Source organism: Acomys minous (genome assembly GCF_964271855.1).
Source record: "Acomys minous genome assembly, chromosome: 8".
In the NCBI taxonomy this organism is placed as follows: Eukaryota; Metazoa; Chordata; class Mammalia; order Rodentia; family Muridae; genus Acomys; species Acomys minous.
Window position 1 is genome coordinate 95,945,003 of NC_140489.1, and position 24,607 is coordinate 95,969,609.

A 24,607-nucleotide genomic window follows, 5' to 3' on the forward strand; every position below is an offset into this window, starting at 1 on the left:
ATAGTTTTATTCAAGAAAGTCTTTTCCTGTCTCCAGTAAGGTTTTATGTAGATAAATGGAATATGCCAGTTTTTAAAATATCATAATAAGTGGAGTGGTGGTGGTGCACACCTTTAATCCCAGCACTTAGGGAGACAGAGGCAGGAACATGTCTGTGAGTTCGAGGCCAGCCTTGTCTACTGAGTCTATTCCAGAACAGCCAAGGCTACACAGAGAAACTTTATATCAAAAATAAACAAGTAAACAAAAAAATCATGATCATTGGTCTTTTTTTGTTGTTGTTGTTTTGTTTTGTTTTTCAAGACAGGGTTTCTCTGTGTAGCCTCAGTTGTCCTGGACTCACTTTGTAGACCAGGCTGGCCTCGAACTCACAGCGATCCATCTGCCTCTGCCTCCCAAGTGCTGGGATTAAAGGTGTGTGCCACCACGCCTGGCTGATCATTGGTCTTTTGATTTTTCTTATGTGTTTTAGAATCTCCATTTATAACAATATTGAGATAATTTTATTTCATTTTATATATAAATAAAACTTTTTAAAAATTGAAATTACTTAACAGGTGGCCTCACTTTATATTTAGCAGAAGGAAGGTTATTCAGGGGGCCTAACTTGAAGGCCAGCATAGGAAAAGCTACAGCTCAATCCCTTATGCTTGTCTTAATAAGAAAATCAAATATTTTGGTTCTGCATGAAGCAAGGGAATTGGAGAAGCCAAGTGGCTCTAAAAATCCCATCTGAAAACCTAAAATTTAAGAACACAAAATAAAATAACGTGGGGATCCTTTTGAGTGATTTCTTTCTGGGATACGTAGAGTACTTACTTGGAATGTAGAAAGATAAAGCATAGACAAGTGTTCAAATATCCTCCTCATTGATAGGTCGCCTTTGCACTGATTCACCGAGGCCAACAGAAGGGACGCGCGAGGACTGTGGTTTTGTCACTTTTATTAGAACTTCTGCATTGGGGCTGATCTCCGATGGCCAAGGCCATGAACCGTCCTTCACTTCTAACTTGCCTATTTGTTAACAATTTAGTCTCGACCTCCCTAGTGTGCTTTAGTGGGCCATCTGCTCAGACAGACTTCACTGATCCACTGGCAGCTCTTCTCTTGGAGAGCACAACGGGCTCCTGGTAGAAAGAAGTGCAGCTGATAATTTTGCCAAGGAAAGCAGAATTATATGCTTTCCTTCTTTTCTTTGTTTTCCCTATGTAATGGCACACTAGCCAGAGCCTACCAAAGCCACCATACATGGGGAACTCCTGACCACATTCTGATGGGACTCTGTCATGGAGAACAAAGACAAATAGAAGGAACAGTGGGAAGAACCACACTAATGTGAGGCATGCAGATGGCTCCCTTACTAGTTCCTCTTCCAGAGTGTTAAGAAATGAAGGCTTCTAGGACATCAGGCTTCACTGGGACCCTAGAGATCTTGTCATCCTCTACCTTCATAGTTTGGGATGCCTAATGGGGTACAAGTATGCTTTCTCAATGTGGGTAGTATAGAGAACATCAGCAGATGCTGGAGTTCTGGTCTAGAGGGAGGGAGGCCCTGTGCAGTGCTCTGTCTGCTGTTCAAGGCTGACTGTTGCAAGAGCTCCTGTTCAGGTCAACTTCGAAAACACATTATTCACGAACAAAGCAGCAGCCAAAATATTATTTTGTCTAGGGTAGTGGTTCTCAACTTTCCTAATGCTGTGGCCCTTCAACACACTTCCTCGTGTGTTATGGTGACCCCCAACCATAAAATCATTTTTCATTGCTACTTCATAATTGTAATTTTGCTACTGTTATGAATTGTATTGTAAATATTTTGGGAGATAGAGGGTTGCCGAAGGGGTCACGGCCCACAGGTTCAGAATCACTAGTCTAGGGGCTTGAGGTTTTGTTTTGTAGTATGTCTGCTTAGAAATTTGCTCAGATGGATACCTGGTCTTCTGGCAGATGGAGAGAGACAAATGACACCTAACCTGGAGATGACGCACCCAGTGCCATTGCTATGGAAAGTCACAGGAGGAGACGCAAAACCTCCTTTAACTCTAGTCGTACTTCTGATGCTTTAAATGGTTAACTGTGTAGAAGGAGCGTTAGAGACAGTACCTAATCCCAGCTTGATGCAATTACTTTAACATGAATTTAAAATAAAATTAGAGCTAACAGTTTAAACTGATGTTTGAGGGCTTTAAAAAGATTTAGTTTCCTTTGGAACCACTGTGTTATTCGATCCAGTACATCTTTACCCAAGTACCATTACTACTAGATTATGCCCATAGGTTGAATTACAAATGTCTAAAAATCTTAAAATTATTAAGCTCAGATTAGAGTGTTCAAAGCCTATGGTGTTATTTTAGTCTCCTGCCATATCCTCCATTTACTATAAACTTGTTATATTGGCATTCAAATAAAATGTCATAAAGCAAGTATGTAAGGAGGTGTTTGGGGTTTGTTGCAGGCTTTTGTGAGCCAAGTTTGCATGGCAACCAAGAAGTATAACAGAAACACTCAAATGGTCTTCATAAAAAGAAATGCCTAGCAGATCTCAAGAGCCAATCAGCTTATAAGCTTGGGAAGGCTATGGGAGCAGCTCACAGAGATACCTGGGTGCCTGGACAAGAACAGCATGTTGTTGCCCAACACTGTCTCAGTGTTCCTTCAAGTCCCCCTTTGCTGGAGCCACCAACTGCTAATGCATGTGAGGCCAGGTCTCCAGAGACGTAGCTTCATGGAATTTGCAGCTGTTACTCTTGGAAACAACCCTCAGCATCATCTTAACCAAACCCGTTGTATTATAGATGAGGGAATGGAGACCCGGATTTCTTCACGGTCTCAGAGGCCTGCTTATGTAGCAGAAACACACAAGTATGCTTTTACCCAGATTTTCTGTTTTAGTGAACTCACTTCTATTTTTCCATCTGAACACAAAAATGCAACTCTTTTGAGTTGGGCCAGAATAAGCCAGTGTACCTTTGTAAGGCTTCCATTTAGACATCACCTCCACAATATACAAAGGAATATTTTGGTTCATACATCATGGGATACCCAGATCAGTCAACCTACTAGAGCCCTCCTTGGAAAGACCTTAGAAAGAGGTCATGAGATTAAGTCAATAGTGCTCTGTTTTCACTATGGAGAAGAGATTCATCAAAATGAACTAGCCCGCAGCTACTCACAAAAAGGGAGGGGATTTCCTTTGACACTCTGCGGCCTCCTGAAACCCACGTGAAGAATACAACATAATTTACCTGGAATGAATCTTTCTTAGAACAAGGTGAAGCTGGGTCCACTGATGAAAACTTCAGCACATTTCAATCTATTAATGACCACTAAAAGGGATATAACCTATGCTGTTAGCAACACAGCTACTCACCTATTCCAAAGGCCCTTGTAGTTTCCCCTCACAGCACTACTAATCTAAGAATTCACTACAGGCTTTGATAAATACTTCTGCACACACAAACTGAAATGAAGAGAAGCTGGGAAAGCATTTGACACTGCTAGGAAATGACGCTCCATCAAACACGATTCTTTCCATGCATGCTGAGTGGAAGGACTTCATGGATGATGCTTGTCCCTTCTCTCCCTACTCATGCCCATTGCTTAGAATCTACCTAACATAAGTTATCTTCAACAATGAAAGAGGTCTACTACGGGTCAGTTAGGTGTCATCAGGGAGGCAAAACAATAACAAATAGCATAGAATCGGAAATCTCTTCTAGAAACCAGACTCTGTGCTGTCCTGGGGGTTGGTGTTCCGTGTTCATAAGACTTTGTCTCTGGGTCTAGTATTAACCCACAAGTCAATAAGGCCAAAGCACGGATACAAATGTGGGAAAGTCGTGACATGCTGAGGTCCTGTCTGTTTCTCCCTACATCCAGATGCTGATGCAAGTGATGTGGGAAATGAGGTCAGTTTTCCATAGAGATGCCCATATATCTGAATTGGACTTAGAAAAGTTAGCGGAGAGGACACATTGGGACTGAGGGTGTTTCAGGTCCATCCACTGCCCCAATAACAAAGCAAGCCAGCAGCACATTGTCATCATTTGTAAGCCCTAACAGCACCTGAACCACAGGTCTCTCTTGTCTAAACAGGCTTACCTAACCTTATTGGGGCCTTCTAGTTTTGAACATTTGTCTCTTATGCCAACTCTTGCTTCAGAACCATTCAGAGGAAAACATGCTGGAAAGTGTAGTTTAACTCTTTGTCACTAGCTGGCTCAGTACAACATAAAATCACCTCCACACTTTTACCATCGAGTTAGAGTTGCTAAATGCATGACCTGCAAAACACTGTGTGTCTTCTTAATTGTTTTGATTTTATGTAAACCGAATCTCACTGAAGACTTAGCTTGCACTGCATGAGAATTACTATGACTAAGAAGTTTCCTGCACATTAACCAGCCATTTGGAAATCTTCCTTTATGCCATTCCTATTCAGCTTTCAAGACCATTTTCCCTAATTGGCTATATTTCTCCTATACTCTATGAGGTCTTTATTACACACATACTTTGGATATGAGTCCTCTTTCAGATACATTTGTTGGAAATATATTCTCTCCTGATATAGCTTGCTTTTGGGAGTCATTAATGGCATCTTTCAATAAATAGTTCTTAACTATAATGTAGTCTAATATCTTTTATTGTTTCATTTTGTGCCCGATTTAAGAAATCTTTTCTTACTTAAAGGTCATGCAGTTACTTTCTTATGTTATCTTTGGGCACTTTATGCTGTTACCTGCTAAACTTATTTGTATGACTTGCATATGTTTGCATGCTTTACTAGCTTATGATAGAAAGCCATTCCCATAGTAGTTTATTCATCTTCTCTGGATTGGGGCAGGGTTTGCTTGCTTTCATTATCTGCCATATACAACCTCCCCATATAAGAAGTACTGTCAAGGAAAATCCCTGGGTATTACGATTCAGGGAACACTATGTCTCTCATCTCTCTTTTGTCTCATTAATTTGTTTATTTAATCACTTTACCACCTGATCACAGCCCATTCTCTCTTCTCCTGCCAGACCTCCCCTCAAACCTTCTCTCCCTTCCCCCCTCCCTTTCTCCTCAGAGAAGGGTACCATCCCACCCTGGCACATCAAATCACAGCAGAACTGAGTACATCCTCTCCCATTGAGGCCAGACACGGCAGCCCAGCTAGGAGAACGGGACCCATAGGCAGGCAGCAGAGTTAGAGACAGCCCCTACTCCCACTGTTAGGGGACCCACATGCTCATCAAACTGCATATCTGCTACATATGTGCAGAGAGCCGGTGTCCAGCCAATACATGCTCTTTGGCTTGTGGTTCAGTCTCTCTGAGTCCCCATGGGCCCAGCTTAGTTGACTCTGTAGGTCTTCTTGTGGTGTCCTTGATCCCTCCTGCTCCCTCATTTCTTCCTCCAACTCGTCCACAAGACTCCTCAAGTTCAGCCAATTGTTTGGCTGCTGGTCTCTGTATCTGTTCCTAGAACTTAGCTTTTTTAAAATCCTTGGTACTCTCAAAGGCTCGGACTCTAATTTGTATCTTGTTGTCTTGTGAGATTGCTAAAAATTCTTTTGGGTTCTCTACTTCTTAACAGGCTGCCCACTATCTGGCTTTGACATGCTGCAACATTTTAACAACTGAGGGACTGGAGGAGATGGTAAAAGCACTTGTGTTTTCAGAGAAGCTAGGTTCTGTTTCTAGTATGGCACATGTGGCTCACAGCCACGTGTAATCCTAGTTCCAGGGAAATAAATCCAGCACCCTCTCTGACTTTCAGAGGCTGTACACATCCATGCAGGCAAAATGCTCACACATAAAATGAAACAAACAGATTGAAACGTTAATAACTGATATGCCCATAATGCAACGGATATTATTTGTGGTAGTTCATCTTGCTTACCAACTTGGGTAGATTTGGAATCAAATAAAGCACATGCCTCTGGAAAGGTGTATAAGGACATGTCCAGAAGAACCAGTAGAAGGATTAACTGAGCAGGAAGACCCTTCTCCACAGTGGCCAACACCTTCCAGCAGTGACCCAGGTACAAAGAAGTCAGAGGGAAAAACTCTGCTGCTTGCCCAACTTTTGCTCCTTGTTAGTAAATGCATCTGCCTTGCTGCTGTTGCTCCTCCCATGTGGAGGAATGTCTTGAATGGATGTAACAACTGTCAATAAAGCGCTGTTTAGCCAATAAGCTGGGCAGAAGGACAGGAAGGGGAAAGCGGGACTTCCTGGAGAGGGTGGTGGAGAGAGGACTGAAGGTTGAGAAGGGGAAGAGGGTTCACAGTTGAGGAGGAGGGGGTGGGGGTGGGGGAAGAAATAGACTGAGGAGCACCATAGTGGCAAGTGCTTGGGGTATATGTATGATATGAGGTTTAGAGTAGTTTGTTTATGTGCGTTTTAGGAGTAGATTTGTATCAGTTTAGATTCTGCCCAGTGTAGTGCTGGCAGCTGTAAGGTACGCTTCACACTCTGGGTCATTTTTTAGCCATCTTAGGCTGAACCCATACGTTATACTGCAACACTCCCATCCTTTACTGACAACAGAATCAGCTTCTTCAGACTTCCAACACGAACTGAAGATTAGTGGTGCTCCCTCAAGGCCCTTGGTGCCAGAATGGGACTGCTGTGGCTTCCAGATTTACAGCCTCTCAGCCTCTCCAGGTGCAGGAAAACTCTATTGGTCTACTGTGCCATTATGTAAAACAATGTAATAAAAATCCCTTAATAGGATGTATTCATCGCATAGATTTTGCTCCTCTAGAGACCCTTGACACATATAGAATGCCTATGAACTTCTTTCTTAGACTGTGGGCATTCAACCCCAGAATGACTTTCTCATGACTTCAAACAAGGTTTACCATTTAATGTGTTTTTTTCCCCTGAACATTATCAACAAAATAGGTACAGTCCTTGTACTCAGTTAGAGAGGAGGTTTATTTGTGGAACATGTTAAGTAGAATGGATGCCTTACATTACTCCATTGTAGAGCTTTGGCTACAAACCAATAAGTATAGTGATTTGTGATAAGAGCTCCTGGATTATGATGTTTGCCTTTATAACGAGGAAAACATTCCTGGAAATTCTATGAGATTGGAGACAAATATATTTTGCATGATGGATATAATGCTTAGTACTTGGAATTTTTAACCTTGTGGTGAAGACACTTTGCTTCCAGACTCACAAACTTGAACCTGCCTTATTTTTCCATTGTTAGAATCCACAAAGCTAAGAATAATGAAACATAAGTTTATTCAGTTCCTCAGTTTTGAATATAAAATGTTTCCATTTCTGCTTACTTCTCTGCAGTTCCACATTTACCAATTTTTGGTGTGAGATGTCCTATTATTCAGCTAGACCTTTATATTTGAAATAATATTTTAAAATGCCTAATCTTGTAATTACGTACTTTATATATGAATTCTGACTATATACTTTTATTTAGTACATCATATTATATATATTATTCTAAATACTATACATGTTATATAGGATATATTATGTTACATATAATATGTATACATGTTATGTAGAATATTGAATAAATTTGTATAGGATACAATATTAGTATTTATATTAATACAATATGTATATAATACACATTGCATTATGTTTTTCTGTATCTAGCTGCATACTGTGCATACTGGGATGGATAATCTCATATAATACAAACAAAAATCCTTAATAAAATAGTAAACATCAATACACACTGACTTTCGAGGCAAGATACAGGCAGTGGTGAAATAGTAGCATGGGTATTATAAGGGTAACCAACCTTACGCCTGAATTCAGTTTGGTATTGCAAACCTGATCAAAAGACCATGGCTAGAAATGAAAGAAGGAGGAGCTCAGCAATAATGTTTTGCTAAGTGGATGTGATTTAAGTTGCCTTATAAATATTTATTTTATATCCATGGGTAGGTGATGATTGCAGCCTTAGTCAGAAAAGCTTTTTGTAGTGACCAGTGTTAAAGCAAATACTTATAACTGATCAAAGTGTTGAGAATAAGTGACTCTCAATTTCACAGTACTAAATGGAACATCTATCTCAATCCTTTGAAGGCTAAGGGAACAATATAGAAATGAAGCAGACACTTGTAATTGGGCACTAGCCCAAAAGGCATGTCCCACGTAAGTCTTTACTTAACAGGAGATTGGGATAGATGGGAGAACATCCTCCTGAGACTCTAGGTTAGAGAAATATAGGAGATGGGGAAATAGAATGACCAAGAGGGTCCTAGAAACTTACAAGAAGAACATCGTGATGGGTGGATCGGGGCCCGGGGTGGGGGTGGGGGTTCTGCTCAAACTATTGCACTAACCAAGGACAATACAATAGTAAACATCAAACCCCTACTCTGATCTACCCAATGGACAGGACATTCTCCACAGTTATGTGGAGAGCGGGGACTGACTTTGACATGAACTCTGATGTTCCATATTTGACCACCTCCCCTTGGTGGGGAGGCCTGGTGGCATTCAAAGAAAGAATAAGCAGGCTACCAAGATGAGACTTTATAGCCTATGACCATATAGTGGGGGAGGAGGTCCCCCTCGGTCATAGACCTAGGGAAGGGGAATAGGGTGAAAGTGGGAGGGATGGAGGAAATACAAGTGATGGGACAACAATTGAGATGTAATCTGAATAAATTAACAAAATTAAAATTAAAAATTAAAAAAAGGAAATAGAACAGAAATAATATAAAAGCTAGGTTATGATTAAGAGGACTTCTTATCTTTCAGATAGGGCATGGCCATCACACTCATCAATGCACTGCAGTTAGACCTATACAAGATGAAGCCAATCAACATAGCAGCAAGGATAGGGGAGGGAGCATGGGGTTCCACTCCTCTCAAGGAGCTATTGGCTGCCAATGGCTGCAAGCAAAGAGAGGGTCCTTTTGCTTTAGTGGTGTGACCGCTGGTAAGTTTCTGTATTCCAGTAAATAACCCCACACTCGTGTCCTAATGAAGTCTAGTGGGTCATTGTTAGAAAAATAGGAGGAGCATGAAAGCAGGAGGAAAACTTACTAGGATTAAGAAGGGGCCTAGATGAGTGAGGAGAAAATAAGAGGGTTGTGGGAGGTGCAAATATGATCAAAGCATATGCAAGTATGAAATTACGAAAGGTAAATAGTTGTGAACACACTCAAGTAATTCTAAACTCAAATTATTTACAGGGCACCTTTAGCTTCCCAATCTACTTTAAAGAACCCATAACTATTAGGCTGCTGCACACTAGATTGGCTTATGTAAAAGATACAAAAGTAGAATATTAATTAATTAAGCCATATCTAAATACACAACTTTGCTTAATATTAAAAAGATGATGACTAAATATGCCTTGTTACATTGCTATTTATTTATTTATTTATTTATTTATTTCAGGCAAGGTTTCTCTGTGTAGCCCTGGCTATCCTGGAACTTGTTCTGTAGACCTGGATGGTCCAAAACTCAAAGATCCTCCTGCCTCTCTCGCATGTGCTGGGATTATAGGCAAGTGCCACCACCGTCTGGCTTGCATTGTAATTCTTTAAAAATGGCCAGAAAAATCTCTCCCTTCCAACACCTTTATTTTGGGGTGAAGTTACAATAGGGTCATGAAGTGGTGTATGCCTTCCTCTCTCTTAGGCCTGAGGAGAATTTGGCACCTGTGTCAGCCATCTCCCCTTTTTGTTGTCATCTTGTATTTGAAGCATCACTGCCATTATTCCCTACCTTGTTCACAGATTGCCAACAGTATGAGAAGAAATGTCTGTAATACTATATCTTGCTGGTTAGTAATTAACTGTTATGTTTATTAATTAACTGCCCATTTTCTTTAACATAACCTTCTATGTTAGCATTCACCAACAAAGATGGGAAAAGTCAGTAGAGAAAAGGGAGCTGAATAAGGAAAAAACTGTGTGTGTGTGTGTGTGTGTGTGTGTGTGTGTGTGTGTGTGTGTGTGTTCAACTTAATACAATAGTTATGCTGGTGGCCACTGGGAAAAAGTAAGACATGCATTTCCAAAAGCCCACTTGGTTTCATATGGTACAGCCAAAAGCCTGACATTTAAAGAAAAATAAAAAAATAAATAGAAGTTAGCTATTCCAGAGATTTTTGCTTGAAGTGAAACGGGAAGGAAAATAAGTGCATCAGACATCTCAAATTAATTATCAGAGAAAATACACTCAGGTAAATTTGAATTTCACATAAACAAAATATAGCCATTTGAATTAAATAAATTCTGCACATGAGGTGACACTAAAATTTATTTTTATATGAAAAAATAAACTAAATGCTTTTTAATTTTTGTATCTTTGGCTGCAATCAACATAATATAAATTCATATAGATCAGCTAAAGTACACATTTTACATCACATCTGCCTACATTCAGAACATCTCCTTCTACCCTAAATGAGGCTACTCGGTACTCATTAGGAGTTATGATACCTGCCCCTTTTCAGACTCAGAGGAGCTTACCCCAGGCTGGGGGTTCTTATCACAGGAGCTAATACCTTAGAACAGCCGGGCACTTCGGCTGCAGTAGGAAAAGCCACACCTGCCATGAAGTCTGCAGCAGCACTCAAGAGCTGCTCACAAAAGGACTCCGTGGGCTGTCCCCAGAACTGCAGAGTATCCACAGACCCTGTTCCAAGGGCACTGTTGCTAATGCTTCTGCCACTGCTGCAGGTAATGTCTGTGTCTCTCCCACATCCTGAAACCCTCCAGACGAGACAATCAAAGCTCAGCACACAAAAGGCCCAGATTCCATGCAGTGACAAGTCACTACTTGTGACTTTTTCTTCTTTGTCTTTTAGACAGTCTTTTTATGCAGCAGTCTTTTATGAAACATAAAAAACTTAATGGATAAATAATTGTGTTTCCTGTATTCCATTCCTATGCTAAATTATATACAGGGTTTGTTGGGGGACAAGAATTTAATAAAATATGAGATAACTGGACAGAATTCAGCCACAAATCATAGCTGTATAGAGCCCTGGCTTGAGGTTTTCTTTAACAAGACACTCTTCTACCTGGCCCCTGGCCTGTAGAAAGTCACATCTAAACTGCGTTTTTAAAGGAAAGACAAGCAATTCCCAATTGGAATGGGAAAAGAGGTAAACAAAATTCACCCTCATCAATAAAACGCAAAGGATGGGCAGGGCTGTTTAGCATTGCCAAGGAATGTGTTTGGGGCAAAACTTTGCAAATAGACCACAGAAGGAGATGATGATGATGATGATGATACTAACTGAAAAATAACAGAGACAAACAAAATGGTGAGGGGAGTCAGAGGAGACAGCCGGTGTCAGTGACGGGGAAGATGAAATGAAGTCTCATGTAGGACCTTACACATAAGATGTTTAAACAGCATAGCAACGTGCCAACGGTTAGGAATTGCTCAGATTTTGAAAAAGCAAGGCGAGGACCACAGAACCACACGACAGAAAATATAATTAATTAGAAGCAGAATGGCTGGGCATTGGCACAGTTTAAAGCAGAATTAATGAAGGGTTGTAAATAATCATAATGGTTATGAAGAAAAAGATGACGGCATTATGGCAGTTAGAACAGGGTGTCACCATCCAACCTAGAGATTTTGGGAGTCTCTGAAAAAAAAAAAAATAAGTACCCAGTAAATGAAACACAAAAGGGATTGACGCCATCTTGGATCCCATTTCCAGTTTTCTATCCTTGCGCCTAAGTTATAGGGATCACTGCGGAAGAGGAAGCAGGAAGGATGTAAAAGGCAGAGGAACAGGATGTCTGCTGTGAGATTGTGTGTCCTGGATGTGTCAGGAAAGCTACACTCTTGATACCCCAGCCACAAGGCTGCCTAAATATGACTTGAGTAAGACACCATCAACAGACATGCCAACATGGAAAGGGGACATCTCATGTTGCCTCACCCAGCCCAGACAATGAACTGCAGGAATGAAAGAATGCTCAGAAAATAGTCTTTTCTAGACAAGAGTCTCCCAATTGGTTATCCAACACCACAGGATCAGTCCTAAAACCATACGCATACAATTAGTACTATACGGACTGAGCAGATTATACTTGTATATTTAGGAATGTATAATATAGAACAATAGAAAAACCCCTCCAGAAGCCATGAATTTGAATGATAACAGGTTGAATATACATGGGAGGAGATGGGATGGGGGAGGAAAAAGGGAAACTGATGTATTTATATTTTAATTTTAAAATAAAAAATTTTTAGGTCATTCCATCTTTAAAATTAGTAGAGAAACAGAATAACCTACAGGAATCCACATCCATCTAATATAGTAGACTTTAAAGAATCGTTAAAAGCTAAAGACTGAAGATATAAGATGACAAAATTCAAAAATTTCTGCCTATGTTTGTATGTATATAGAACCAATACATCATTGGCTATACATTTCCATCCACTAACATTATTTGTAATAGTGATAAATATAAATAAGGAAAACTAAATGATTGCAAGGTTTTTTTTATAAATTAGATCACAAATGCTAGACTCTAACCGAGGAGGGGCTGTAAATGAGAGAAGCATAAGAGACATGTGGAAGGACTGAACATACCGTGAACACTACACTGGCATTATGGGGACATTCTCCCAAGTCTCCATCTCATTTTATAGTTTTATTTTGACATTTGGATCTCCAATTCAGAATTTATTTCTGGAGAGATGGTGAAAAATCGATCTGATGGCATAGTTTTCCAGACGGCTTTTCAGTTTATCTGACAACAGCGTTTTAAAATTCCATCCTTGGGACTCTGGGAGATGACAGCTTGGATGGTCAAGTGTTCTTCTTGCAAGAACACCTGAATTGGACTACCAGCAGAACTCACGTCAAAATAAAAACTGGCCCTTACAGTGCACACTTATAACCCCAATGCTAGGAAAAAAGAAAATGTGGGCAGATCTCCATAATTCACTAGCCAGCAATCTAAATTACTTGATGAGCTCCAGAACAGTGGAAGACCCTATCTCAAAATAAAAATAGTGAATGGTGTCCAAGAAATGACACTTGAAGTTGTCATCTGCCTTCACACACACACACACACACACACACACACACACACACACAGAGTGACCTATACATGCACACACAGATATCTTTGTCCCAGTGGTCTCAGGGGCTATTAATATCCTATTCTAAAATATGCCATGAAGCTCCATTTCTGGACCTTTCAAACAGTTTCCCTAGTCCCACAAAATTTCACCCATTATCATATTCTGCCATGTGGTTTCATCAACTTCCAGCCTTCCTATTCTTGCCATTGTTTCCTCTGTTTATCCATGTTCTATACCCAGATGTTTGAATTATTAATGCTGCATGACATGGTTAGGTGAGTGGGCACTGGCCTGCACACAATAAAGTCCACTTTGACAATTTCCCTCCTCTACGATTATCCTTCCGTACATTTTCAGTGTCTTCTCATCTAGCTTTAGGAAAAGCTTGTTGGTATCTGTCATTTTTGTCATAATAATTTGGGAAGTTCATTGAGGAAGAACTGTCATCTGGATGGTGTTCGGATAGCCTGAGCAAAAACAAGTGGACTCACCGATTTAAGTCTCCTGCTCAGCAGTGTCCTCCTCAGCTTTTCCCCAAGGCCATCATTTCTTTTCCCTTCTGCTTATAGTGTGTGAGGGTTCCCTCCTATTGTATTTGAAACTGGTTATTATTAGTGCTCATGACACTTACTATTTCCCCAGATGACAAAGCCTCCACTCCATTCTTATGACACACTAAATATGCGACTACTGTCTGTGAGCCCTTGTAGAGAAGGAAAAGTAAGCCATACACATTTTTACTTATATATCCCAGAGGTCAGAAATTCATTGTGACTCTCACAGAGCAGGATCAAGTTATAAATGGGGCCACAGGCTTCCTGGAAATTCTGAAGGAAACTATTTTCCTTCGACAGATTCTAGAGACACCTGTATTCTTTATTCCTTGACCCCTTCCTGCATCTTAAAAGTCATCAGATAAGCATTTTGTTCTGCTTCTTATTTCCATTAAAAGAACCCGATTGAATGTAGTTGATCCACACAGGAAATCCAGCATAATATGCCAAATCAAGACCCTAAATGCAATCACGCATGCAACATCCTTGTACTGTGTAAGGCAATCATTCTTAGGTTCTGGAAAAGAGAAGGTGGACCTCTTTGGAGAATCATTGCTCTTTCTACTGCACCTTCATTTTCCCTTCCATGATGTCAGGATATTGGAAGGCACAGCTGACAGGGGTTTGGGTGATTATAGGGAAACAGAAGAGTGAGAAAGAGCCCAGAGTCTAAAAACTGGTGGACCTATATGTATGCTCTGGGGCTCTGGGCATTTCTATTGGGTAACTTGGGAAAGGAACTTCATTTCTTCATCTACAAAATTAAATAAAATAAACCATTCTTGGGTCTAGTTTCTAAGGTCACCAAAAGAAAGTGAGTTGAAAATCTAACACATCCACTGGCTGGCCCATAGTCCTAACTCAGTAATTATTCCTTATGACCTTCCAGCTCTTCAAAAATGGATTTTAATAGTGCCTCATCAATATCCTATTTAATTGGGGGAATAGTTGGACTTCAAATATGCAAGCCAGTTTTATTCATCAAATGACTTTAAAGGATAATTATAATAATGATAATTTAATCACCTCAATTGACCCCTGCGTTTAGGAGCTGAAAAGGAGCACATTACCCAGGAAGCACTGTATCATCACTGGATGATGGTCAGCCCTCTCATGACCCCACCCCGATGACTGCCACTCAGTGGACAACATGGTCTTAATGCCTTCAGTCCTGATATTTGTTTTGTGTTATTTTTAAGTGTATTCAATGTCTGCTTGTAAAAATCTAACATAAATAATCTACCATTGTTCAATAAAAAGGTCTAGGACCAAATTATATATACAAAGACAATATATGTGCTCTATTTCTGGCCCTATTGGACTAGCATATTATTTGAGCAGCATAGCAGACTAGCCCTGCTGCTATTGGAAGTCACCCTATGAACAACTAAGCACACACTCTGCCTTACTAACATTGCTTCCGCTGGTATTTCAAAATTACATTTCATTTGTGCTCCTATAGTAACGCAGGAACTCATCTAATCTTTTATGCCATGACCATATTTGAGGTCATTCTTATCTCTGCCCACATCCCAATAACTATCATATGTATTCACTAGTTTTCCTGCTGTTGTGTGACTATATGCACCAGAAACAACTAAAGGGAAGAAGCACATGGCTCACCATTTTAAAAGATGCGGAGTGCATCATGGTAGAAAGGGCGGGTGGCAGGATGTGCCATCCACAGTCAAAGAGCGAAGAGAGGTGAACTTGGTGATCATAATTTTTCAGTCTTTTCTTTTGTTCAGTCTGGGATGGGGCTAATGACATTCCAGGCGGGTCATCCCCTCAGTTAAATCTTCACACCCAGAGGCATCTCCGGGTGGTGATAGATCCAGTAAAGTTGAAAGTGAACGTTGGCCATGACGTGGTGTGATGCCAGATTTTGTTAGTGTATTATGCAACTTGAGCCTTCAAGTCTGTCGGCCAACATACTCATTTCTACATCTGTAATAATAATTAAACCCATACCCTTACATTTATTCATGCAGTCTCATGTAACACACTTGGCTGTCATAGTTTAGGGCTACTGTAAGCACGTGTAGTTTACAAACTACTATATTTTTAGAGGTTATTTTTGGTAAAGGATTCTATTTTTATGTACTCCACTGTCTTCCTTTCAGTTTGGTCTAGCCCAGGTCTTTATATGTTTACACACAGAAGCAAAAGGAACAAGTTAGAAGCTTTGCCTTCATAGTACCCAAATCCTTCCTTGTTCAGCTTCCTTTAGTCAGCAAAACACTTGAAAAGAATTAGCTCTACCTAATCCTTTCTTGACTTACAAGCATAACAATCTGTCCATTTACTCACTTATTGAGTTCAGAACTGAAAGTCCTTGAACACTGTTAATGCAGATGATAATGTGATGAGACGGACACTAGCGGGTTATTCTATGTCATCAAAGATATATTTAATTATATTCAGAATTGTATTTCTGTGTTCATCAGCATTTGCTATTCCTTTATGTTTCAATGTATACTTATTATTTTTATGTGAGTATGATTGATGATGTACACGTGTGTGCGGGCATGCCACGGTACGCACATGGAGGTCAGAGGATAACTTTGTGGAGTCAGCTGTCTTCTTCCATCTTTCCCTAGGTTCCCAGAACTGAACTCAGGTTTCCTGGCTTGTGCGGCAAGGTTCTTCGCCCACTTCTGCTAAGATTCTCCAGCAGGCAAGAATTTAGCAATTGAAACAAGTTAAATTAAGACAACGGATGTTGAGAACTTTAGTGTCTTTTCCTAACATCATAATCCTTTAGTTGGCTTAGGCTTTTGGAGGTGAACATTCTAATAGTTGCTCTGGTGGAGTACGGTTGCAATATGACCATGATTCTGCTGTATTAGGCCAGTTGACTCAGTGAAGACGGCGTGTCTGAGTGGTGACAGGCCTGACCTCCATCCGGCCTCACATGCCACCCCGATCTGTGCACATACTGTACCCCTTAACTGCCTTTACCATTCTGTTACTAGTTTGGGTCAATGCAGCTCCACTGTCACAGCCTTCCCCCATCTCAAGCCACAGGATCCACTTGGTGTTGGCTTAACCAGAGACTCCAGCCAGAGAAGGAGGTCAGTGCTCTGATTCCTTCTCTGGACTATGTTGACTAAATCCAGGTATGCAATCTGATGGTGCACTCTGTTTTTCATGTTTCATAAATCCCACATAACTCAGATGCAACTGAGCTGGCTACAACCTGTCTCTAGCAATGATACATGAACCCCAGAGAGACCTTTTCAAAAGTGGAGGACTTACAGTAATTTCAAAGCCCACTAAATCACAACACAGACATTGGGTATATTCTATGGGATATATCTTGTTTGTGTTACATGTTATTTGGACTTGTAAGTGAAAGGTGATTTATGTCTTATCTATCTTTAATAACTAGAAGAGATGCTTGAAACATTTTTATAAGAATGTTAATGCCAAAGTAACAAAAGACACAGACATCAATGGAGGCTATGTTCATCTCTGATTCTGAATGAAACAAAGTGTTTCCTATGGTACATAAAACTCATGCAAAAGAAAAGAAAAGGGATTTTCTCACTCATAAGTGCAAATCACGGAAAATGACTATTATCAGTGAATACAACTTCAAGTATAACATTTAAAAAGCATCCATAAAGGAGATGCTGGCTGTGGAAAACACTCACAGTCAGCTGTATGCACTGAATAGGAAACACTATTATAATCCAGAGACGCGAAGGGACTTGATGTGAGTGTGCATTCTGGATTCAGAGTCAGACAGGACTCCGCAGCTGGAGTAGATGATACTGAAGTTATGAACACAGAGAGAAACAGTTACCAGTACAGATATGGGGCCAGATATCTTTCTTTGGAGAAAAATAAAATCACAGCAAAATCTTTGAGGAGAGTAAAATCATTGCCATAGATCCCTTACAAATAAATTTACTACGTGTCTATCTCCTTGGAGCCTAAAGGAGATAGAGCTGTGAAGGACGGTAAAGTGTCCAGGAGTTATCACAGGGAAGAGTGAGCAGTGTCACTAGCAACTGCTGTTACAATCCACACACTTCCGGTTGACATAGGGAACAAGAAACAGAGACCAGGTAGCAACTTCTCAGTCATTCAGGATTTACTGTTATGGTGGAGATAGTGATCTAGGTATATTTATTGAGCAAAGGCACTCTGTCATTGTAAGCAGCTTCTAATTGCAAGATGTGTTCACCAGGTTCTAAGATGGCCGCCAGGCCGCTGCTTCTGGGCGGAAAAGATGGGGAGTGGTCTGTTACCTCCTGGGTTGAGCGAAAGCGATGTGGAGTCACATCTGAAGAGGAAGCCATGCTAGAGAATCCAGAATGTCCGGAACTCACCTTTCCGGAAGATGGAAAGGCGGACAGCACTGGGAAGTTAGGGACGCCAGGCTGCCCCGCAGGCTAGCCGAAGGCAGAAACAGAGGCCGACACAAATGCATATGAAAAGTGTCCTTCTGGGATCCCCTTAGACATGTGGAACAAATTTAAAGAATTGCATTAAAAAAATTCTGAACAGAAACATTCAACGTCAAGATTTAGACAGGGAAAAAAAAAAAGAAAGAAAAGAAAAGAAAGAAAAAAAAAAGAAAAGAAAATGCTCCAAAAAAGGAAAATCGAAGAATGAAAAGGAATGTCACAGTGAGCAGTCTTCGAGTAAAGCCCAGTGGAAGGAGCTTACTCAGTATTTTGGAGCCAATGATAGATTTGAATGCCTAGTTAAGCAGAAAAAAAAGTTTAGAGGTCAGGCCTTGAAAAGAGGATAGACCAGGCAGTGGATGAATGGGATGTTGAAAAGGCTGAGGAGCTCAGCAACTAGCTAGCTACACGAGAGCTCGGTGTAAAAATGCCAAAGCATAATGTTCTACTTGTAGGTTTCTGGGACCCTCTGGATCCTTCTATTTCCCCATGTTCCCTTTCTTCTCTCACCTAGAGTCCCAATAGGATGTCCTCCCCTCTGTCCCACTTTTCTGGTAAGTGAAGACTTTCATGGGACATGCCCCTTTGGGCTAGTGTCCAGATATAAGTGAATACATACCATTTGACTCTTTCTACTTCTAGGTTAACTTGCTCATTATGATAATTTCTAGTTCAATCCATTTATCCACAAATTTTGGGAATTCTTTGTTTTTAATAACTAAGTAGTATTCCATAGTGTAAATGTACCACAGTTTCTTTATCCATTCTTCTACTGAGGGACACTTAGGCTGTTTCCATGTTCTGGCTATTATGAATAAGGCAGCTATGAACACAGTTGAGCATATGTCCCTGTTGTGTGGTGGAGCATCTTCTGAGGCAGATCTGGGCCCAGGGGTCCTGCTCAAACTATGGCACCAGCTAAGGATAATACTTGCAGTAAACATCGAACCCCTACCCAGATCTAGCCCATGGACAGGACATTGGAGAGTGGGGTGGGGATTGACTTTCACACGAACTCTGGTGCCCCATATTTGACCATCTCCCCTGGATGTGGAGGCCTGGTGGTACTCAGAGGAAGGATAGCAGGCTACCAAGAAGAGACTTGATACCCTATGAGCATATACAGGGGGAGGAAGTCCCCCTCAGTCACAGTCATAGGGGAGGGAAGTAAGGGGGAAATGGGAGGGAGAGAGGAATAGGAGGATAGAAGGGATGGGATAACAATTGAGATGTAATATGAATAAATTAACACATATATTTTAATTTTTTTTAAAAGAAAAATTTCCAAAGCAATTTCCTGCCACAAGTTTGTTAAAGCCAAAAAGGAGGCTGAAAACTCACAGGTTGCTAAAAAAAGAAGAAGAAGAAGAAACTGGTGTGGGGGTTTGAAGCAAAGAAGAGATGGGAAACCAAAAGCAACATGGGCTATGTGAACTTTGCAGACTTCTTCACGACATTTATTTATAGACTATCATGCTCTATTGGACGAAAAGATTTTCTTGCTTAGGTTAAATATGTCCAGGAATTGATAAAAGTTACAAAGATAAGCATAAAACTTGGTAGCTGATTATCAACTCTTTTCAGTCTTTTTTTTCTAAGAAGCTTGTAAAGGAAATGAACATTTTTATATTTGTGTAAGAAATTTTGAGCATATGTACAAGAAAAAAGGATTTTATTTATTTACTTGTATAAGTAAAAATCAATTTTGTGTTTGGAAAAAAAAAGATGTATTCACCAGAAAATATGCATGCATTGTCACTAAACAATACTTTAAAGATTGCATAGAAAACATCATATAACGTATCACTAGCATCAGTGTGTAGTACTGCACTGTAAAGAAATAATACAATGCACAAAACTTGATGATATTTTCCACCAAGCAACAATAAGTCACCAAATACTTACATAGGTATGTACTTATATAAAACCAGCATTTGAAGTTAATTTTTGTTTGACAAAACAAATTAGCATTCTTTCTGAAGTTGAGGTCAGCATGTGACAATGTTGTCTGACTTTGTATACCAAGATGACAGATGGAATATGTGGTGTGTACCTTACAAAAATCCTCAAAGAGTGTGAGCATATATTGCATGCAGGGGCTCCAAGTCTGTCTGGCATGGGCTGCCAGCCTCTATTGTAGAATAGGGTGATTTCTTTTGAGAGGAATTGAAGACTAGTTTGTTGACATGGTGATCTCCTTCAATATATTTAATTGGAGACACTTTTGTTATAGGTCTAGACAGGTAACTATGTCCTCATTGTCTACTAAAGCCAGTTTAGTGTCAGTCCATCTAAGATGTGGATGAGGTGTCACTGAAACAACAAAAAAGGGTGTCTAAAGCTAAGAATAAATAAAATGAAACCATTTGCACTAGTTAACAAAAATACTTTATCCAACTGCCAACCTCTCACTTAGCATTGAGCATTATTACTATAAAGTGTGGCTCATTTCCTTTTCCTAAGTTCTTCCTCAAGGCTTGCACATTATCTTGCACCTGCATGCCCATGCAGGCTCATGGATGAGCTCTCTTGGGAGATTTGCGATTTAGGAAACAGCGGGAACCAGCCTGACATGCCAATGAGATGAGTGAGCCCCAGCGAATGGTGTATCATTTTCACATGTGCTGGGTGTCCACAGCATGTCCAGCAGCATCCAGGGTCCCCTCTGAATTTTGGCACCTATGCAACTGTAACATCTTAGCTATCCCATAATGAAATTCATATGGAATCTCCCGCCACAAGCAGATTTGTGTCAGTTCCTTAACAGGTTCCAGTTGCAGGACATACTCATTAAGGGTCTTCATTGTTAAATGAAATAGTCCCCCACTTAGCCAGTTATAGGTATGGGCTGTAAAACAAACAATTATGTGACAGATTATACACGTTAACATACAGAAATCTGTAATGACATTTCTGTAACACCGTAACATCTTCAGCAACCATATATTCTATGTTAGGAGCTAAAGGGGTTCTGACTGTGAACGTGGCACACCCTCTGGCTTGTAACTATTTGCCTAAGAGTAGAAATGCCTGGAGTACCCCTGTAGGATTTACACTACAAATGAAGTTGAGCAATGAAAACATTAATGGGACTTGGCTCTAACTATTCTATGTGTCTGGGATCCTGCATTGTGGTGCCAAGCAGAAGCATAGCCACCATAACATTATCCACTCATATATAGTAGAACATCATGACTTTCAAAAGTCACTACTTTGTCCCTGTACACTCAAGTTTACAAAAGATTTTGACACAGTTGGGAATTAAGTTTTCTGTAAGTTATGCTTTCTCCAGGAGATATGAAATGACATAATAGCCAATAGACATGAGTAGTCTCCTGGAGATCAAATGAGCATAGCAATTAAGGTACACATGGCAAAACAGCTTCTAATCTCTTCCCACTGTATTTTATTCCAACACATAATATAGGTGTCTGTCTCTTCTACAACATGCACTAAAGAAAAATTATGTGCCCTTTGGTGCTATCAAAGGTCATTGATCTTGTCCTACACATTTCAGTTAAAAAGTAACTCTGAGTAAGAGACTACATTCTGCTAAATTACAGATTGCTCACATACAAATAAAAAAGGACATTTCTTGTGTAATCTGTAATCATCTAAAGCAAGATCATCACCACATACACTGACAATGGCTTTATCATATTTATGTCATATTTGTTGTTAACTTATGAGTACTACTACTAATATTTTATAAGATAATATTGGGACATGAAAGTCAATGATAGGCTTGACCCCCACACTCACAGAATTATAGTCTGGCACAAGAGCCACTGAGAAACCATTGATAACAGGCAACTAAACAAAACAGAGTAGGGTACCATAGAGGAAATGTTCTAGGATCTTTCACATCATATGATTACGGATTGGTGATTCAACATGATTTATCTGAAGAAGTGAGATTTGAGACCCAGAGTACAGCAAAGGTTCAGGCAGGAAAGCTGGAGGAGATGGTGATTCTTAGGAGAGCAGAGCTACAGTGTTGTAAGAAGTGAAGGAGATGGATAATATATACAAAAAGAAGTACAAAGAACTTTCCTATAGCCAACAACTACCCAACTTATGCACTTACCAATATTTTTCTAAAGACTTAAGTCTAATAAAGCAGCTACAGTGTGAATGACAAAGACCGAGAATAAAATTTAATCACATAGAAATTAAGCCTCCTGACAATGATTATCACCTGCAAGCATTGAAGATGACCCTGCTAGATAAATCTCAAGAGTATGGGGCCAAAGTGAAGACCACCTTTCCTACAGGTGGTAAGATGAGGAAGTGAAACTTTTGGAGTCAGTGTGCCTCCAAGTTAAAGTGTTCTGGCTTCTCTCCTTGCCATTTAGAATGTAAGAAGCATACATGGTTCTTTTAACAAGCAAAAAATTGTCCCAATATATTTTGTATATTAGCATCTACTGTGGGAGGGCATTGCACCTACCTGTGATCCCTGTACACAGGATGTGGAGACTGGGAATCTCTGAAACAAAATGGCTAGCTAGAAGAGCTGAAAAGCTAAGCCTCAGATTCAGCCAGAGACTGAGTGAGAAATATGACCAATACCAAACTCTAGAGCACGTAGTCATACACAGAGTCCATTAAATGTTGCTTGGGTGTACTGGAGCATGTGTCCAGAAACAGTCACACAATTTCCTGCCATTTAATACCAAAATGTCTCAGATCATCTGATATCTTACATTTAAATAAGGTTTTTCATATCTGGCACAATCATGACTTTGGTGGTGGGATATAGTCCTGAGTGTAATTATCTAATGCTGTGTCTGTGTGTCTATATTTATAAGAAGAGCTGATATGAAACTTTAGTATACATTTTTTGATTTATTACTGGGTTGGCTTTGAATAACTATCAGTGTTTTCTGCCTTTACAAATACATTAGAAAACTTGAACTTCATTATTATTTGTTTTCTTTGAAGCTCAGATGGCATATAAAATAACTCTATTTTTTTAATTGATTTCCTTTTGGACAATGTAGTTGATTGACAGCTTTCTATGTGACTTCAACCTTATTATCTATATAATATTTATTCTTCACCAAAAGCTTATTTTGTTGACTTAAACTATCCAAAACAGTAGAGTCTGAGTCTCTCTGCAAAAAGGAACACAGGTAGATCTGGCTTCAGGTTACTCGACTAGTCCATGGAGAGGTTCTCTGATCCCCACAGGGGAGGGGTCTCTGCCTATAGTCACTTATCTACAGGCTGCTGTCAGTGTACAGGGAATAACACCATAAACTAACACACAATTCCAGAAAGAGCCAGATGGCTAAAGGCTGCTATGAAAACACAAACTACACAAGCCAAAGTAATATGGCATCTCCATAACCCAGTCATTCCAACGCAATCTGTGGACATTCTAACATAATTGAAACACAAGAAATTGACCTCAAATCCTCCCTTATGATGATGATAATGGAGGAAATAAACAAAGTTCATTAAGAAATACAAGAAGAATCAGCCAAATAGATTGAGACCCTTAGAGAGGCTATGAGAAAAGCCCTGGAAGTAATTCAGGAAAATGCAAACAATCAGGTGAAGGAAATCAATAAAATGGTTCAAAATCTAAAGATGAAAATGGAAACAATAAAAAACACAAATTGAGGAAATGCTGGAAAGAGAGAACATGGAGAAGAAAACAGGAACTATAGACGTAAGCATCATCAACAGAATGCAAGAGAGGAAGGAAAGAATCTCAGGTGTAGAAGATGCAATGGAAGAATTTGATGCAACCATCAGGAAGATGTTAAATCTAAAAAAATTCCTGTCACAAAACATCGAAGAAATCAAGGACACTATGAAAAGACAAAACCTAAGAATAATAGGAATTTTAAAAAGAGAATATGCCTGCTTCCATGGCCCAGAAAATACTTTCAACATCCTTAGTTATCAGATAAATGCAAATTAAACTGACTCTGAACTTCCATCTTACACCTACCAGAATGGCTAAGATCAAAAACTCAAGTGGCAGCATATGTTCGTAAGGATATGAAGAAAGTGGAACACTCCTCCATTGCTGGTGGGAGTACAAACTTGTTCAACCACTTTGGAAATCAATTTGGCACTTCCCCCCCCCCCCAAAAATGGGAATAGTGCTACCTCAAGACCCAGGTATACCACTCCTGGGCAAATACCTGAAAGGTACACAACAAAGACATTTGCTCAACTATTCATAGCAGGTTTATTCATAATAGCTAGAATCTAGAAACAACCTAGATGTCCCTCAGCTGAAGGATGCATAAAGAAACTGCAGTACATTTACAGAAGGGAATACTACTCAGCCATTAAAAACAAGGAAAATTTGAAATTTGCAGGCAAATGGATGGAACTAGATAAGATCATGCTAAATGAAGTAACCCAGACCCAGAAAGACACACATGGTATATACTCACTTATAAGTGGATATTAGCCCAACAAATATGTTCTGTGAGAGACTCCACTTGGCAGGGGATTGGGAGAGGTGCTGGGACTCAGACTCAAAGCCAGACTCTGAGCAGAACACTCATAGTTGTATGGAAGAGTGGGAGGAATAAAGGATGCAGAGGGCTCAGGAGCCCCACAAGGAGACCATCTAGGCT

General features: G+C 40.0%; 1 protein-coding gene and 1 pseudogene across 2 annotated transcripts in view; one reads left to right on the top strand and one right to left on the bottom strand.

Moving 5' to 3' along the window:
• Positions 1-24,607, bottom strand: part of OSR1 (odd-skipped related transcription factor 1) — a 72,728-nt gene that overhangs the window by 26,452 nt on the left and 21,669 nt on the right. The window lies entirely within an intron of this gene.
• On the top strand, positions 17,828-19,591 carry LOC311604129 (protein FAM204A-like; annotated as a pseudogene). The gene is made up of 2 exons: positions 17,828-18,456; positions 19,313-19,591. The product of its transcript is annotated as a protein FAM204A-like (transcript).